The sequence below is a fragment of the Amyelois transitella genome, chromosome 5 (assembly GCF_032362555.1).
Source record: "Amyelois transitella isolate CPQ chromosome 5, ilAmyTran1.1, whole genome shotgun sequence".
Taxonomy (NCBI): Eukaryota; Metazoa; Arthropoda; class Insecta; order Lepidoptera; family Pyralidae; genus Amyelois; species Amyelois transitella.
The window spans coordinates 650,779-670,344 of record NC_083508.1 but is presented as its reverse complement, the minus strand read 5'-3'; the positions used below and the strand labels follow the sequence as shown (position 1 = coordinate 670,344).

The 19,566-nt window shown below is 33.5% G+C and overlaps 1 protein-coding gene across 1 annotated transcript in view; it reads right to left on the bottom strand.

Annotated features, from left to right (window-relative positions):
• The window catches only part of LOC106138973 (protein tiptop), a 291,587-nt gene extending 273,489 nt beyond the window's left edge, over nt 1–18,098 (bottom strand). The window contains exon 1 of the mRNA XM_013340296.2: nt 17,665–18,098. The gene's annotated coding sequence lies outside the window, so the exon portion shown is untranslated. The remainder of the gene's footprint in view (nt 1–17,664) is intronic.
• Between the last annotated feature and the right edge of the window lie 1,468 nt (nt 18,099–19,566).

The following is a 19,566-nucleotide window of genomic DNA, read 5'->3' as shown; positions in this document are numbered from 1 at the left end:
TCAATTTGATAGATAAATAAACAGGTAAACGAGTAGTACTTTGCGAATGATTTCAAAACATCACTCAAATACCTACGACTTGTGCTAGAGATCAGGGAACTTCAGGTTTTAAGAAAAAGCAATTTACAAAGCACTACGTGATAGTTTATTATATTATAAACAATAATTACTTAATAATAAATGTGCCGTGTGTGTGCACTCCATCTCGTTCCCATGGATGTCGTAAAAGGCGACTAAGGGATAGGCTTATGAACGGGATTCTTTTAGGCGATGGGCTAGCAACCTGTCACTATTTGAATCTCAATTCCATCATAAAGCCAAACAGCTGAACGTGGCCTATCAGTCTTTTCAAGACTGTTGGCTCTGTCTACCCCGCAAGGGATATAGACGTGATTATATGTATGTATGTAATTACTTAATATTATCTACTTAATCCCAATTGGTATAAGTCCGCCATTGTACATATTCTTCTAAATCCAATAACTGTTTTGTATTTGTTATATTTATTTTAACGTGCAATAAAGAGTTTACAAACAAACAAACGAGAACAATATAGATTAAGGTGGGAAGCAATTAATTTGCTAACTAAATTTAAAATAATGTGTGTACTCAATATGACCTTGAAAGGAAAATCTCATGCTAGGGCGAAAATCAATGATAACAGTCATGTAGTACTCGTATCGACACAGTCGCCAGATGAGCCTCACAGTCCGACCCTGTTGAATGCTGAAGTTACCATGCTGATGTGTGTTTTGGGACATAGTAATTAAAATCAAATTAATTATATTGCTTTCATAATGTAAGTATTGCAAATGGGCACGTGATAATTGTATCGTAATATTTACTCTGGATACGCTACGCCCAACGATTTTATTTCTTTGATCCTTACCCCAGATTGATAAGAAGATTGGTGCGATCTGTTACCTAGTACTTAGTATTTTTTTTTTGGTATACTTAAACTAGATAACTTTTATTAAACATAAAAAAAAATCACTTCATTTATTAAAATAATATTTGGCGCAATTAAGAATCATGACGAGCGCTTCAATAGTAGGGAGGCTGTAACACTTAGAAGTGTAAAAACTCAAGGCTACATTCAGAAAAATGCCTTTATAATGGAGTGAAGATTTATGTGGCGACATGTTGTGTGGCTAGACACACATTAATATAAATTTGAAATAAAGAAAATCAAAGAGTCATTTTGTTGATCTTGCCCCTAAAGTAAATTATGGCTGACACTTTCGTGAAAAATTCTTCGACTTTGATTTAATTTGCTTATGGCATTATCGTGCGCAAAAATAATAAAAGAAATATAAGACTTTTACTGAAACCAAATTATAATCTAGACTGAAAATTTACTAATCAATCAAAAGATTATGGCATTAATTTCTCCCACTCTTAATAAGACAGAAATTTCGGCTAAGTCCGCGTCTCCCAAAAACCACAGACACCCTACTCACCCAAAGCGGCTAAGTGACGATGATCGACAAAAAGGTATAGAGTGCGATTTTATAAACGCGACCTTTCATCAGATGAAAGCTGTAACAAATGATGTTGTTTGTTCGACGAACTGATCCATTTCATCCATTCTCCATTGAGCTGACGATTTTCCGACACGTCACGCTTTTTTTCAACTTTCGATGAAAGGTGTTTTTTGATCGTCTGATAGCGGCTTTATTTTTGTTAGGAAAGATTGAACGAATATCATGGAGAAACTAAGAACTAAGATATGAGTGAAAAATAAGTGGATTGATGGGATAAATTCATGTGTGTTTAAAACAAACAGTAGAAGAAATTATTTCAATAAAATAGAGGTGTTTAACATCACTTCCCCTTAAGTAAGCTATCCGTATGTTTCCTGACCGAGAAGAGAAGTAAAAATCATTTAATATCTGGGATTTAAATAGTGACAGGTTGCTAGCAAAACGCCTGAAAGAATCCCAATTTTATTAGCCTATCCCTTAGTCGCTTTTTAGAACACCCATGGTAAAGTTGTCCTATTCTAAAGGCGGCACTGTAACTGGTTGTCAGTATCAATAACCTAGAAATTTTGTTTTGAACAAATAATTTGTGAACACGGAGCAATCACACCGTATACCATTCAATGCTCAAGAAGAGCCAATCAAAAAGCAATACGTTATGTTGCAATCTGTCGCGGGTCTCATGACGAGTCCGTACTTTGTACGGGCGCCGCGGAATGCGCTGAGTCACCGCGGGGAGCAACCCCAGCCACTCGACACAAGTGCGGATCAAACGCTATAACAGATACTTGTTTTGGTACACGTGTTTTAGGAGCACGCGGAACAGCTGTTTTTTGCCAAACTATGAATATATTAAAAAAAATTGTGACGTATGGAAATCATTATTATGGCCATGTTATGATTATTTGATATTAAGTACTGATATCTGTCTATTTTAATTTACAATTTTTGGCTAAGGTCATCATCAGTTGCACCCACAACAGCTGTTATGCTTAGAAATTCGCGGTTCACTTTTCGATATTTTTATTTATAAGTGATCTCTGCAATCTTAAGCTCAATTCAGCAAATTCAAATTCAATATTTTATTCATTATCATAGGATACTTCATATTGCTTAATTGTCAAATCGTTTGGTTTCACAACATTGGTTGACGTCAAATAAATTGCTTAAAACTAAGTTTTTATTGCCGCTTCCAAGGCGTCAGTACAGAAGAAGCGGAAACAAACTGCACTGCAGCATCTTCTTCAACAACGTCAACTTCAGAAATTATAAAAGCAATTCAAATACATATTCACCACGTCTTCATATTTCCATTGGCTATGAACCCTTCATTAGTTTAATTCAAATTTATCAACCTTTTCAGCAAACTTTTCGGTTTTGGGTACCTGTAAATTAATAGTACAATTTTAATGTCTCAGCAAAAGTTGTTGAACCATTTCTTAATTCCAAAAGCAACACTCGCTTTAGTTTTTGGAGTAAAAAATATCTATAAGTAGAACTGCATTGTAAGGAGCCATTTTGTGTTTCCACAAAATAATTTCCTGCAGTATCTGAGAAGGACAGATGAATTAAACTAAAAACGCCAATAAATCCAGCGATTGGCCGACGTGGATTAGTTGCGCAGGCGCCGGCTTCGAACAGGCTACCTATTAGCAGTCGTGTGTTTGTCAACATCAACCGGCGGGGTGATTGCATTTATCATACACCCGAGGTGCATTAATCTGGTGGCGAAATGGCAGATGTTGACCCGTGGTTTCCGTGAGACGTGAATAAATTAAACGGTCTTGCTGGTGGTATATTTTGCAATGATTTGCATACTGTGCCGTGTGGTTCCCGGCACCAATACAAAAAAGAATAGGACCACTCCATCTCTTTCCCATGTCGTAAAAGGCGACTAAGGGATGGGCTTATAAACTTGGGATTCCTTTTTTAGTTGATGGGTTAGCAACCTGTCACTGTTTGAGTCTCAATTCTATCATTGAGCGAAATAGCTGAACGTGGCCATTCAGTCTTTTCAAGACTGTTGGCTCTGTCTACCCCGCAAGGAATATAGACGTGACCATTGTACTCGTATGTATGTATGTATTTGTATACTGAAGTCAGGAACCCATATAGGTATCATGGTATGGGTAAATGACTAACTTTTCTGGGCGCAAATAGAACTTAGGGCTAATCACATTTCCAGAGGCGATATGCGAACCAGTGGACTCAATTTGAGTGCATTTAACAATAGAGTCAAAATACGGACTCTGGCAAAGAAAGGAATCATTCAAGCATTTGATAAACTATGCAACTGAAAACAACTTTCTGAAGTATCAAATTAATAAGTGGGACATAAATCGAATACAGATTTGAATAAATAAATAAATTTTAGTGCCATAAGTAAATATTCATCAAGATTTTATTAAAATTGAAACTGCTTAGTAGATACATTGAAATTATTATAAATTTTTACCTAAATAAAACTTATCACTAAATAACCTCCCATATGTACTGCACATTCACCATCTGTTCCAAAACTGCCATTTTTCAATATGACTCGGTCGTAAAGATTGGTCTCGATAAGTGCGCCTACTGATTCACCTTGATTTTTTATGATTTTTTATTGATCAGTCGTAAAATGTTGCTCGGCCAATGGGGAGCGACGTAAACCAGGTAATCGAAGATGACAAAAACTTTATGGGTTTAAAGAAGAAGTTTGTCAGCGATTTAAAGACTGAGAATCTTATAAAATATATACCTATAGAAAAACTTCGTAGACAACTTCCATATTATATTGACAACAGCTAAATTTATAAAACTTGATTATTGAAAAACTGTTTACAAGTTTAAACAAACGAATAATACATAAATACATGAATATATATATATACGGGACAAATTACACTTATTGAGTTAGCCTCGAAGTAAGTTAGAAACTTGTGTTACGTTGATAAATAAATATAAACATATACATAAATGAATATAAGCAAGAAATAATAAATCATTACCATGATTCTGATGAACTAGAATAATTCATACGTAATTATTCTGATAAATTAAATCGACGGACATTTAAATTTAAATGAAAAGTAACTAAAACAAAGCAACATGAAATTGAATAGCGCGCGACTATTGTCCGCGACTATTCCATCGCCGCACCTTGATTGACGGCACATATTATTTAGTAAAATAACGCTGGCAAAATATGCTACTACTGGTTCAAATATTGAACAAACAAATCATGTCATGATCATGTGAATCATGTCTTTATCTATTACATAATAGACAGAGCCAACAGTCTTGAAAAGACCCGAAGGCCACCTGAATGGCTTAAAGATGGATTTGAGATTCAGATATTAAAATGTTGTTAGACCATCAGCTAAAAGAAGAATACCAAGTTTCTTTGCTTGGCTTTTACAGTCTTTATGGGTAGAGAACCAGCTGGAAAACACTATGTTTTATCTTCGCTACAAGACCAGCATGGCAGCATTTCTTACAATCACAAAAATTATGTAATGGTAAATCCGCTGGTGATCGTTTCTGCAATAAGTATAAAATCTCATGGTAAGGGCAACGTTGCATCGCTATTGAAAATGCGTTGTCCATCGAAAATAGTTAATTTTGCTGTCCATCCGCTTCAAACGCGTGTTATTAGCTATACACTATGTTCACAGACAGCTGACGTTTTTGTTAAAATATTTCGGTGAAAATTTTTGTTTTAGCTGAAAAAACTAGTGCTTCTGAATACAGGAAAAGTTAATTCAAACTGAATTTACAAATACAACACAAAATATTTTCTGTAAACGAATTCGCCCATCATATAGGAGGGTTATCTCTTTGCTAGCGTACTGTTCATAAAAGGAAAACTTATCTTTTTCTTAGAACTTTACTACGGAACAGGCCAAGGAAGTACATTAAGACCATTCCTACTAATAAATGGTTAAATCGAACTTCAAATATCAAACGAAAAAACTAAACAAAAGCTTTTAAAAAAGACATAAATAACTCATACCACAAAAAATCAGAACAGTATCGTAAGTTGATTGATTCCAAACCGTTCTCAGACAATTAAGAGCCGAGAAGGTGTGAAATGTCTATGAATATCATAAACAATAGGTCAATAGACTTGTCGCTGAGAACTAGACGTTACGTCACAAAAACTAGCTCCTATTACGGGCAGGAAGCCGTGTCAGTAAAGATTGATTGACGACTTCGCCGTCAAATTAAAAAAAAAACAATGCATTTCAACGTCACTTAATTGCATTTTCTAGTATTTGCATGTAGAAAAGGTTAACAATGCAATTATAGTTACGATAAACAAAAACAATTTTGGGACCGGTTTTCGAACGAAAAAAAATGGATGGAAAACGAAATTTCATTTCCGAATAACTAGGTACGAAAAAGTTTTTATGTCTAATAGAGTTGAAGTAATTGTAAGTAATGTATTTTTCTTATAGTTTACTATAACAGATATTGTCTTAATGATTGAAAGACCTTGTTTAAATAAAATATAATTATTTTTTTTCTGCCTCTTAGAGGCTTCGTTTTTCGTCTTCTCTATTATTAAGAGATTGAGCTTAAGATTCAAAATCCACGTATTTCTTTCTCTTATGCGTGTGCGCCAGTTTTTTATTACCAAATTTGCATTGATATTTCAGAATTAAGTACTCACTTTATTTCAGTGTGAACCGACCTTTACTAAATCTGCTTGCGTCAATCGATCACCAATCTAGATCACTTCAATGCCAGCGGTGACTGACGGATTGACAGCTAACTGATTGGATATAATTACAATGCATATTTTATCAAAACTTCGTTGTCACTACTTCCCTATCCCAACCCTGTAAGGTTCAAATTAATATGTTACCGCGTAGGGTCAGCACATCTGTATAAAAATTTAGGACTATTTTATTACAAAGCGATAGAGTCGATAATTGTTAGATATGTTTCAAAAAAACAACATGTGCTAAATTAAGTCGAACAAGATATTGATCTTAAATAGGTCTATGTAGGGAGACTAATCATGGGTTTCATTTTGTTATAATTTAATTTTTATTATTATTAATTAGAAATATAAATATAATGTTCTATTCGGTCCGTTATTCCTAGGATTTCAACTGTATGGGTAATGCTATTTAACTAAATGAGGTTTTTTGAGCCACACAGAAACATTTTAAAAAAACTTAGCCGTAATGTTTTCATGTTTCATAGTTTTCAAAAAGTCTTCAAAATAGCAATGACAATGCGTTGTTAATGACCCTTTCAGAACTAGCATTACTTGAATATCATTTCAAATAACTCCTAACTTCAGTGAGGTGAAATAAAGAAAAATGCTAACGAAAAGAAAGGTAAAATACCTTTTACGTGACAAATGTCACCACGACGTAAACTATGCGGCATAATTGGCAGGAATTGGCATAACACCTGCTTTTTAAACTTGGAATGCCGATGTCATCGACACCCCTACTGTCGCACTTCCCAGAGCGGCTAATTTAAAAATTGCGCGCAAAAACAAGTCGATCAATCGACGGTTGATTGATATGGTGATTGATTGACAGCTGACAAGAACACGGCCACTCTTTAGAGCGTAAATAGGTCGAAATTCAAATCATATGACTGGCTGGCGAAATTGATTCTGAATTTAAAAGATCTTAAAATAGGATCGTGAACTGTCGAATGCATATTATAACTAAATTATGTCCGCGGCTCCAGCTGCATATAAGAACATTCCCGTGGGAATTTTCCAACGGGAATGGACGAGAGATGGAAAGGAAATCCTCCACTACTAGGGGGGAGGATTTCCTTTATACAACCTGACGAACCTACATACCAAATTTGAAAATTCCTGCGGTTTGGTTATGCTGTGCGTTGGTCACCTTGGATTTTTAATAAGCACGACCTTTTTAATATGTTTTTCAATTTATATTCTAAAATATTTGGATTTACTGTCTCAAAAAACCCATTGGGGTAGGCTTATAAACTTGGGATTCATCTTTTAGGCGATGGGCTAGCAACCTGTCACTATTTGAATCTCATTTCTATCTTAAAGCCAAATAGTTGAACGTGGCCTATCGGTCTTTTCAAGACTGTTGGCTCTGTCTACTCCGCAAAGGGATATAGACGTGACCATATTTATGTATGTAAAAAAACACATTGAGTATTGCTTCATATTTTTCCTTAAAAACGTATTCAACAAAGCATCGAGGTGCGTTCGACGCTCAACTCGCGCAATTAATCGACCGTTTACAGAATTAGCATGCCGGTGCCTGCCGGCAGCGAGAGGCGGGTGTTTAGCATATACGTCTCGTCTGAGGTGACACTTTCACTCATGTGTTAGTTAAGAGTAACCTCTGTAACAGAAGCTATAAATGTTTAAATAAAATAAATAATTAAATATATACGGGACAAATTACACTGATTGAGTTAGCCTCGAAGTAAGTTCGTGATTTATGTTGCGATATACTAACTCAACGATACTATATTTTATAAAAAAAAAATACTTACAAAAATTTCTTTTCTCATCATGCCCTGGCCGGGATTCCAACCCGGGAGCTCCGATGTCACAGACAAGCTCTACTACCGCTGCGCCACAAAGGCCGTTTGCTTCTTTTAAGTCTTTTGTTAATAAAAGTTAATAAAATTTACTTATACATATAAGTAAATTTTATTAACAAAAGATAGAAGAAAAGAAGCACAAGGTACTTATTGATTTGACAGATAAATGAATAACCCCACGCATTTAAGGCACCTTCCGTAAGGACTGGACGGGTTAAGCGTAATAGTAAGATTTCGTAACTTACACCCTTCATATAATAAAACCATTTTAATTTTTTATATAGTAGGTATCCATCAAACACAACTCAGAAACATTTAAACAAAAAAACATTACGCTTAAAAATTAAGCTTAATAGGTCTATTTCTTTTAGAGCTACAAACTTTCGTCTTTACATTGGAAGCTAAAATCAGAACTGCGTGTATCAACTTCGATCGACGCACGTTACAAATACAGCATCTTTACAAGTCATTAGACGTCCCCCCCTCCTACCTCCTCACCCCTGGGCCCCTTCCCGCACCCGTTTGTAATTAACCCAGGGTCATAAATTGACCGTAACTGTCATATCATATTGATTTAGCCAGAGAGTATACAGGGGTGCCATTTGTTTGAAATTTTTCCGGACATGTCCAGGATTATTTTTCAGGAGTATTTTTATTAAAGATGACTCAAGCCGTTATGCAAAGAACTGGCAAAAAGCACCGTGTGCGAATAATACGTAAACCTTAAAATTTGGATCCTTTTGCCCCCTTTAAAAATTCAAGATAAGTACACTTAGTTTATTTACCCAGATGAAATAAAATTTATCAGAATTTATTTCTCCACTATAAAAAAAATTATAATAATTTGATTACGGTTTCTGTAATTACTATATTAGTACGCAATAATAATGGAACGATCAAAAAATTTTTACTCAATTATCCGGAATGCCGTTTAGATCATGGTCACCCTAAGCGCAAGGGAGTTCGCGCCGCGGCAAAAATTAAAATTGTTTGGATTGATGATATTGGAAATTGTGTTTAATTTCGTATAAAATATGTTCCGTAGGGCGCAGATTTGTTTGTAGTGAGTTGCGACGTGCGTCGTTTTGTCGTATGCTGCGTTATAAAGAATGGGTGTCATAAGTGTAGTCGTAGGAGCCGAAACAGTAGGGGCAGCCCTATGAATGCTGTTAGATTTGGATATGAAACTTTTCTAAATTTTACAAACATACATATAGTCACGTCTATATCCCTTGCGGGGTAGATAGAGGCAACAGTCTTGAAAAAATTGATAGGTCACGTTCAGCTTTCTGGCTTGATGATAGAATTGAGATTCAAATAGTGACTGGTTGCTAGCCCATCGCCAAAAAGAAGAATCTCAAGTTTGTAAGACCATCCCTTTAACGACATCCACGGGAAAGAGATGGAGTGGTCCTATTCTTTTTTGTATTGGTGCCGGAAACCACACGGCACGGCAATTTTTAATTTTACACAGTTAATCTCACTGCATATAGCTGAACGTGGCCGATCAGTCTTTTCAAGACTGTTGGCTTTGTCTACCCCACAAGGGATATAGACGTGACCATATTATATGTATGTAAATATAAAAAAAAACGACAAACCATCAACAGGCCACGGTATTTCTTTGAACGTTATCTGAACGAGCGGCCATCACTGCCGCAACTGGAATGATCCAAATCCAAGCCCACGCATCACGAAGACAGCATTATTACGAGCCACGATTGAGATTGTCAAAACATGTAGCGAATCCGATCCACAGGTCTACGGGCTACGATGATTCAGACACGGCAAAATGCGGCGTGATCCAAATTTATTTATAGTAAGATAAAAATCTCGTGAGTCATTTATAAAATTTAAAACTGAAACGAATTTTAATAAAATGTCACATTTTTTTTTCCAAAGATCAATTGTACCTCTATGTAATTAATATAGATAAAAATGTAGTAGGTATATCATTGATGAACTGAGATAAACTGAAATCGACTTAAATCAAATAACAGTCATTTAATTTCTTAATCTTTCAAGATTGGATTTACCTTAATTATTTACTGAGCCAAAGAAAAACGGTGGATAAGACTAAAAACATGACCTGATCGTTGAAACTGAAAACTGAGTATTTAATGTGGCGAAAGATGTAAAGACTGTAGACTAAGGTATTATTTCTTTAGAAATAAGTATTGCCCCTGTAACAACAAAGTATCTTTGGTCTAATTTCTTGTTTTATAATAAATAAGGTAGTGAAAAAAAAGAAATTTATAAACTAAGACAGAATAATTTTCGGGTTCGAATCCCGGCCAGGGCATGATGAGAAAAGAACTTTTTCCAGATGGGGCTGGGTCTTGGATGTTTATCTATATAAGTATTTATTATAAAATATAGCATCGTTGAGTTAGTATCTCGTAACACAAGTCTCGAACTTACTTCGAGGCTAACTCAATATGTGTAGGTAATTTGTCCTGTATATTATATATATATTTATTTTATTTATAATGTAAAATGAAAAGTTTCCGTAAGCGTTAAAATATATCCCATTAAATGTAAGAAATGTATGAAGAGATTTAATTATTTCTAGAGACACTTCTGTACATTGCTAAGTCTGCCAGCGGCCGCTAGCCGATAGAAAACAAACACTTGCCATTCCCAAACAGATCAACGTATCAACAAACAATTTGGACGAATTTACGATTCAGATCAAAAGACGTTACGCAAATTATAACAATCAAGTTACTTTACAGGCCAGAATATCTATCAATGCCGATTTCAAGTACAGTGGGATACATTATTGAAATGAAAAAAAATTAAAAAATATTTATTCTTTAACTTACAATATGGTAAATAACAAGTGTTTGAAGTCTCCTGTTAAGTATACATACATAATTAGTTTGAAAAAAAAATTACCTTTGTGTATAAGGGATAGGCTTATATGCTTGGGATTTCTCTTGTAGGCGATGTGTTAGCAACCTGTCACTATTTGAACCTCGATTCCATCATAAAGAAATACATCTGAACATGGCCTTTCAGTCTTCTCAAGACCGTTGGCTCTGTCTACCCCGCAAGGGATATAGATGTGACTGTATGTCAATTTTAGAGAACACATTGTAATTGAAATAATAGCAATAAAGAGTCGTGGTCTTGCAAAGCGCGCATTGTTTTGCTTTGTTATAAAGCTGTCAAATATGTAAATGTCTCAGAATTGAGATGAGACGTGATATTGTCACAACCATCAGTTTCGACATAACATTTACCACCACTTCATATATTCTTTCGACTTTTACGAATGATTAGTCTGGCCTGGATGAATTTAAAAATTGTTATTAAAAAGAAATAATTAAAAGAAAAAAGATTTCATAAACAAATATGGCCAACATGATGCCTGAATGCCGAATTCCTTTTTATTTTAATGGGACATTTCGATACAAAAACATTTTAAGTACTCAACACCTTATTATATGTAGCTAAAGGAACTCTGCTAGGTTCTACGGTTATCTACATTCCCGTTCTATCGTTTACCGAGCCGCCCCTGTGCTCGCGGCCATGTTTTTTATTTCCCGCCAACAATACCGCGCGGCCGGTGTTGCCATGTTAATGGCCTTTTTGCACCGATTTTGATTGAACACGTTTTTCGTGATTGCTCAACTCTTTCAACTTTCATCGAACGATCAAAGGAAATTATACTTTTGATAATAATATTATTACATCCAGCCTTGATGCGTTGGCAATTTATTGCCGATCTTTTGTCTGTTTATTTATATTTACATGATGGAACACAGAGATTTTGATGTTCCATATCCACAGAATCAAACAGCTGCTCGTGAAATCGGTAATAATTGCGTCATACCGATTTTCGGTCGAATCGGAATGAGTTTCAAGACAAGAGATGGGATTAAACTTATTTACATTATGTACCGGATCACATGAGGACGGAGCGGGCAGACATTACGTTAATTTATGAAGGTTCCAATAAATTTATCGAGTGAAAAAACGAACAAGTATTATCGACTAAAACTCCATGATTTCGTCTTTGTAACAATCGTATAAATCGTGATACGTGTCAATTAACTCAAGTCTAATGTCGTATTTATGTAAATGCGTGTCTGATGGACAGACAAAAAGAGACGGTACGCCGTGACCGCGGACGGTCGAATTACTATAAATTACGGATTTTTTCCAAATGTCAGAGCGACAAAAAGTTGAGTGTTTGAGAATGTTCACAGGACCGCAACAGCCAGATGATAAATCTGTAGCTTGTATCTAGGATAAAATATCGATTGAAATAAATGTGACGACTTGTGAGTTGCAAGTCTAACGTTGTTAAATAATTTTGCTAATGTCGATCATGTAATGAGCTGTTCGTAATGAAAATATAATTATTTACTGGAGATTTTGAATTTCGTTTTAAAATTATTTAGGAATTTGTATAGGAAATTAGTTTTTTTTTAATAATTGTTTTTTTTAGTTTTCTTTTTGTTTATAATGTTATGAACAAATGACATAATATTAAAAACAATTCTCGCCGTTGGATATATTTATGTAGTTGCAAAGACTTTATCTTCGAATCCAATTCTATAAAAGTTATGTAAACTTAGGAAAATTATCAATTTCGGGCAGTTTAAATATTCTAGCTTTATGCTTTCACATAACTTTAAAATTAATTCATAACGTTATTTAAACGTTAAATTAAAATTAATGTATTCAAGTAGCCATCATAGCTTTATGTTTTATATAAATCAAATAAGATTGATGTATGGAACTTTTCGAGCAAGTATAAAATTAATAAATAAATAATTAATAAAATTGATTTAAGTATCAGATAAAGCACTTTTGTTCACATCAATTAAAAAAATAATTTATCGCAGTGAAAATATTAACTTTCATAACAGTAGTTTAATTTTACAGATTTATTATGATCAAAACGATATTCATTATCAATTTATAAAAATTAACAACAAATATTTATTAATAAGTAGATACGTGAAAATTTTTTTTTTGTTTTTGGTTCTAAATATTACCTATTAGTGTACAAGAAAAAAATTAATTAAAATGCAGATCACTTTACACAAAATGCATGTATAATTATGAGACAATGCAGTTTAATTGGTTACTATTGGAAAAATAAAATTAAGAAATCATCGCTACGAAACAAAAGAAGACAATTCATTAATTTAATAATTTATTGAGTTTCATTCGTTCCTACATTTTTCATTGAGTACCTTTTGTAATATGATCATATTCATTATGATTTCCATTACTCTTGGCTCTGTCTAGTCCGCAAAGGAAATAGACGTGATTGTATGTTATGTTAATTATGATGAAGTAGGTAGGTAGGCAGCTAATAACACTGTGCTACTTAGTTTAGTCTATTTATATTTATTTAGTTGATCTGATGCTTGCAACGGAAGCTATAATTTTTTTTTATTTTCTTGTTCCCATAAAAGCATTGACTCCCACGTGCTGATACGTTCGTTACAAAATTTAAAAGACAATAAAACCAACTATATCGATTAGTGGAATCGAGATCTCAAATATTGACAAAACTCTATAATAAATAACTTATGTAAATTTAATTCGTTATCTATTACAGATGCGACGAGTTACTGGCACAAATATGATTTAGAACATTAAAAACTGTTGGCATTCGAAATTTAAACGGTGAGTGTGAGCCATTAATAACTGGTTTGTCTCTGTGCCTAAAATGGTAGATTTGCTTTTTAACGTTAAGATTTTAATAAGCAATTATGGTAATATGTTACGCTACAGTTAAAAGGTAAAAGTCGCCGAGTCGATATTAGAATCAACTGAACTATTGTAGGTCGTGATGCAAGCAATTTATGAGCCGTTAATAATAATTCAATCTGTTTAAAGGTGTTACAATACACGCAATATTCTCTGCAATGTTGCAGGCCGCAACAAAGTTGTTGAAGAAGGTTCAACATAATTTTACTACAACCTAATATATTGAAATATTGGGCTTTCATTTTGATGTCATATTTGTCATAAGTATCGTTTACAACCTAATATTATAATATGCCGTGGTCCCCAACAAAATAATTGCATACACTGAGAGCTCTAGGAATAGTGTTTTAGTAATTACCGGAAAAAAAAATAAAAATAAATATACGAATAAAATCCACAGAGTTGACTACTTATTATACATTTACAAGTACCTAAGTACTTACACCAACTTAAAGTTTTTTCTGTTTGGTCAGATGGTTGACTGGTAGAGAATGCCAATAGGCATTAACTCCGCCTTTTCTACATTTTTGTTTTGTGCAATAAAGTTTTAAATTAATAAACAAAAATAAGTTTATGGTTAAATTTATTTTTATGATACTTATGTCAAAGCGGGTCTGTTTACCTTTATATTTATTTTTTTTTTTAACTTTTTTACAAGTTAATGGCATGGAGATAAGCAAAATATTTGCAGAAAGGTCAATGAAGCTATAAAAATATTTACAAATATTAAAAATTAAACTAGTTGGACGAGCGTTCGTATTCGAAAATAAATAATTAGGTAACAAGACAAAATAAATATGGCGGATGATGATTTATGTCGTTATTGACAGTGCGCAGGCGGCGGCCATCTTGTGTCTCCGCTGACATTACATCAGTCACGTTTCTGACTAGTTTGTTATGTTTAATGTTTTTTTTTATGTTAATGTTCAATAATTCAGAAAAATAACTGCAGTTTATCGATAATCAAACCATATCAATATGTTAAGAAGGTACCTATCAAATCTGTGATTAAATAAAATTGGTGTTGCACTTGGCCGTATGGTTACATTTGAAATAAACTACAACCTAATGTCCCATTGTAATTTTTGCGATTGACACTTAAATTTGATTAATATTTTTTAGTGTACTTCAACTTTTAAAAGTCTCAAAAACAGATAGACCCTTGTAAGTAGGTAGGGCTAATCAGCGAAGTCTCTACACCAGTGCACATTTCATTTCCTTTTCTATAACCTAGCTATTTTCTAACAACGCATTTTTTTATATTAAATAGCTTCATTCAAACATGATTAGTAGTGTTGTGTATTTTTCTTATTTATTAAAATTTTTTTGACTACAATACTTGTATTAAACATTTTCTTTTTCGAAAATAATACTGAATTACTTATTATTGGTTACTTAATACCTTTGGCCATTTTTTTCATTCGAATAATGTTTACCAATTTTGTTAGAATAAATCAAAAAATTTAAGCAACAGGCCGGAACTTCCAATGATTTTAGTTCACAAAAAATATAAAAATTCAATTTATGGCGTTCATAATTTGCGACGCTGTTATAAAGCCGAGTACAGACTGCAGATGTCGCGTCACATGGCGTCGTGTCGATAAATAACGCCTCATTCGCGACAGGATGCGACATTATTTAAAACAACACACCCTCCCTTCTCTGAATACAAAATTATTAATATTGGCTCGGAAGTATTAATCGAACCGCGAATTACCTATTTAGGAATCGAATGTATAATCTCTAATTTATTTCCATAATAAAGGCATATTCTGTCTATTAAATTATAGGCGTACTTAATAGTAGTGTCCCAGAAATTTATTGATATTTATTTATATGATATAAAAATAATGAATACTTATTAAATTTATTATTTATTTTGAGTTTGTTCTGTGTTTATACACAGCGAGGTATGTTATTATATTTTAATAAGCAATATCAAAACTCTTTCCAAAGATATACCTAGGTACTAAATATAAATGTGTAAATATCTATATAAATATACATTATCACATATGTATCCCTTACGAGAAAGAAAGAGCCTACAGTCTTGATAAAACTGAAATGCTATGTTATGTTCAGTTGTATGGCTTAATGATAAAATTGTGATTCAAATATTGACAAGTTGCTAGCCTATGGCCTTAAAGAAGAATCTTGTCTATTAGTCTTTACCTTGTTTGACTTTTACAACTTGTAGGTACAGCAAGAAAAGCACATGTCATACACTATCTACATATATTATATCATTATATAATTACTGAATAAAGATACAAGTTATTTAATGTATTGACTGAAATACCATTTACTGTCTAAAATTATATTCATTTGCGTTGCGCGTTGTATGTTTGTATACCTATTATGTGTATAAAAATTCGAATGCAGATATTTTAAGCTATTTAAGGTAAGATGAGTATTTTGCGATACTAATATCTAAAAATATATATTTTTATATATGAAGCTAAGCACTGATCATATGTTAACAAGGTCTGAACTACACTTGTATATCCTGCATCTTTTAAAAGAATTTAATTAAAGAAAAAATATAAATACATTTTGTTTAAAAACGGTAAGGTATCATTGATGAATTAATATTGTTGATGTTTTGTGTGGACGTGCAGTTTATATAATTTATATACCTATCATAAAGCTGGTAAACAAATAAAAGTTAGGCTTAATAATATTTTTTGATAAATTTTCATTGATTCTTTTATTGGTGATTTTTTTATAGAAATAAGTAACCGTTATAATTAATAACATTAATTAATTAATACATTTGGTATGAAAAGAAGCATCTTTTTTTAATTTTGTCTAGGTATAAATATCTATCAGCTGATATTAGGCAAACCTCATGAAGTCACTGAAATGACATGAAGACAATACGAATACCTATTTAATTCAAACTGTGTGTAACTATATAACAAACATGAAAAAAAATTTATAAAATATATAGAACCTATTATGTATCTTATAAATTAGAAAATTTATTAATTATCTGCTCTCTTTTTACCGCGTGAGGGATAACGACGTGATTATATAGATATAGGTATATATAAGTATGATTAATTTTTATTTAAACCAAATAAAATATTAAATTACGAAATTAAAACCATTAGAAAGTAAATTTAAATGATGAAATGCAAAATGCAATTCTGTTGTGATTTCCAAAATGTCCCCCTGCTAATGTTTACTTGCCGTCCTGCTCTTCGCCCCGCCCCCTGCCGCGGCGTGGCGAGGGCCCGCCGTGTGTGCACCGCTTTACAACTAAAGATGGCGGTCTCAAACTTTGTCGGCAGCCTTTATTTACTTGTTTCACAAACAATCGAATACTTTTATTAACAATAAGTATTAATATTGGGTGAGTTTTTTGATATTTAAAGTTTGACAGAATTTAAACGAGTAAATTAAAAGTATTTTATCCTTAATTGGTTGAAATTACGTTTCTCTGAAATATAACCTTAAAATATTTAAATTTTGTAGCTCTATAAATCGGTGTTAAGTTTAATAATCAAATTTATAGACTTTCTTACTTTTTTGTCGTTATTATGTTAGTCACACTATAAGGAGACCAGTCAAAATTGCAATATTTGTTAGGTCCTATCTCTTATATTTAGAATTTATTCAATTTGTTTGAAAAGTAATATTTTTCAGTAATCAGTGATCTCGTAGCGGCGGCCTGAATCTGCGCGACATAGAACCGGCGCCCTCCGCCGCCGCGACGCCACTGCGGGTTTGGGCCACTCGTAAACTTTCAGGTCCGTCGTGACTTGTAAACATAACTATCACACATTTACACACACAGTTCACAATTACTCCATTAAAACACTGGATAAACAATAAAAACACACATGAAATCTCGTATCCAATCGCGAGTAAATAGCATCAACATTACCGCTTTGAAGTGCATAATTCTCACCTTATTTTTCTAGGAATTCTATATCACGGGCTGACTGTGAAACGATTCCACCTGTCACTGTGAGCACCTAAGCAAGCAATGGCACTTCGAAACCTCTCAGGTATCCTTTGTTTTTCGAGCTTCTATTTGTTTTTGACGTACGTGAAATGAATTCCTTTAGTACGTCAAACACGGTGTGCAATGTCGTCGAACCTCATTCCAATCCATCAATAGGAAACTTAAACAAATCACCCGTATTTGTACAGATGGGCCGCCACGGTGCCTCGAGATCAAACAACATGAACTTAAAACACACCGAGTTTCGTGTCACTGCACTGAGAACTGGCACTAAGTTAAACGGGACACTTTATTTGGCACTTCACGGGTTCGCTAGTCACGCGTGTCGGGTTTTGTAAACACGCGGGCGCGGGACAGTCGCACGGTTCGATCGCGTCGCGCGCCGCGGCCGGAGTGACGCGCGGAGCGGCTTTGGCGGCGACGGTAGCGCCGCTCGGCCGCCACCGGTACTAGCGCACTCAATCAAACGTCACAACGTGATAAGGTGCACTCTTTTTGCAGTGCATCGGTATTTCGCTGCATCGTTTTTAAAATATGATTCCAGTTATTTTTCCAGATAGATCCAGGTTGACTTTATGTGTTTCGAAGAGCGAATGCGATATTGAAGTATATGTTGGGTTTTAGAAATACAATGTTGTTGTGTTGAATTTGTTTGTTTCAAAAATGTTTTTAGTAATTATTGTAAAACGTCAACGTAATTATTACAAAAAAATTGATGAAAATAAATTTATTCAAAACCTGATTTATTTTATTTATATTTATACGAATCTTCCTAGTTGCCGTAAACATTTAATAACCAAGTAAATATCAATTCTACAAATAGCTAAAAATATAACATTAACAAACAAAATGTTCAAATTCGCAATGAGCAAAAAAAGCTAATCAGTCCAATCAATAGAAGAAAATGCAGCAAGTCGTCAGCGGCCGTGTGACCTTGCACCGGCGGCCGTCCCGCTCGCGCGCGGGAGGAGCCACAGACCCCGCCCCCCGCCCATTGACATCGCCTTTTACCGCGCTCAGTGTACACCGTACCTACATTTGTTTTGATGACTTTGAATTTGGAATTGTTGCAATTTTTGATATTTTATTTGAATATTAAATTAAATAAATTTTTTTTACTATTTATTTTTAATTGACTTTTTATTTTAAGAATTCTGTGTTCTTTTTTTTAACAAATGGAAGGTATTCCAGTTTTAGTATAATTACACCAATAATTAAATACCTATATGTTTTAATGCATCATTTTTTGTTTTTTTTTTATTAATTAAATAACTTAGTATCGTCGCTTACATAAGTACTATCGACTAAACGGAGACCTTTACCCCTTAAAGTTGAAGTTTGTGTGCAGTGACCGATGGTTGCTTATGTATAGTACCAACGAATAGAAATGCAAACAGATCATTGTTTACAATAGTCTTAAGAACCAGTAAACTAGTATAATGCAATTTATGCCTTAATTTCATAAGCAACATGGTTAAAATTTTGTGGCACGTGTTAGCAAAAATCTCACAACAAAAAAAGGTCCAGTCTCTAGGTGGTATTGTTTGTTTATGTATACCTTAAAAAAAATTCAGTCAAGTTAGAGTTTTTTTTTTTCAAGGAAAGAATTCCGTACAACCTTTTAAAAAAAATTTAAAATGTTTTTATATTAAATTGCATAATAATGTCAAAAATGCTGGCAATTACATGATTATAATTTAATATAATAGTTGAAAGTTATTGTGATATTTTTGCTTTTCTATAGCTACCGTAATTAGAGCTATATGACGATATGATTTATATTTTTAATTAAATTTATTCGATTGAAATTTTACTCATTCAAACTTCATCTATAATAATATTTTC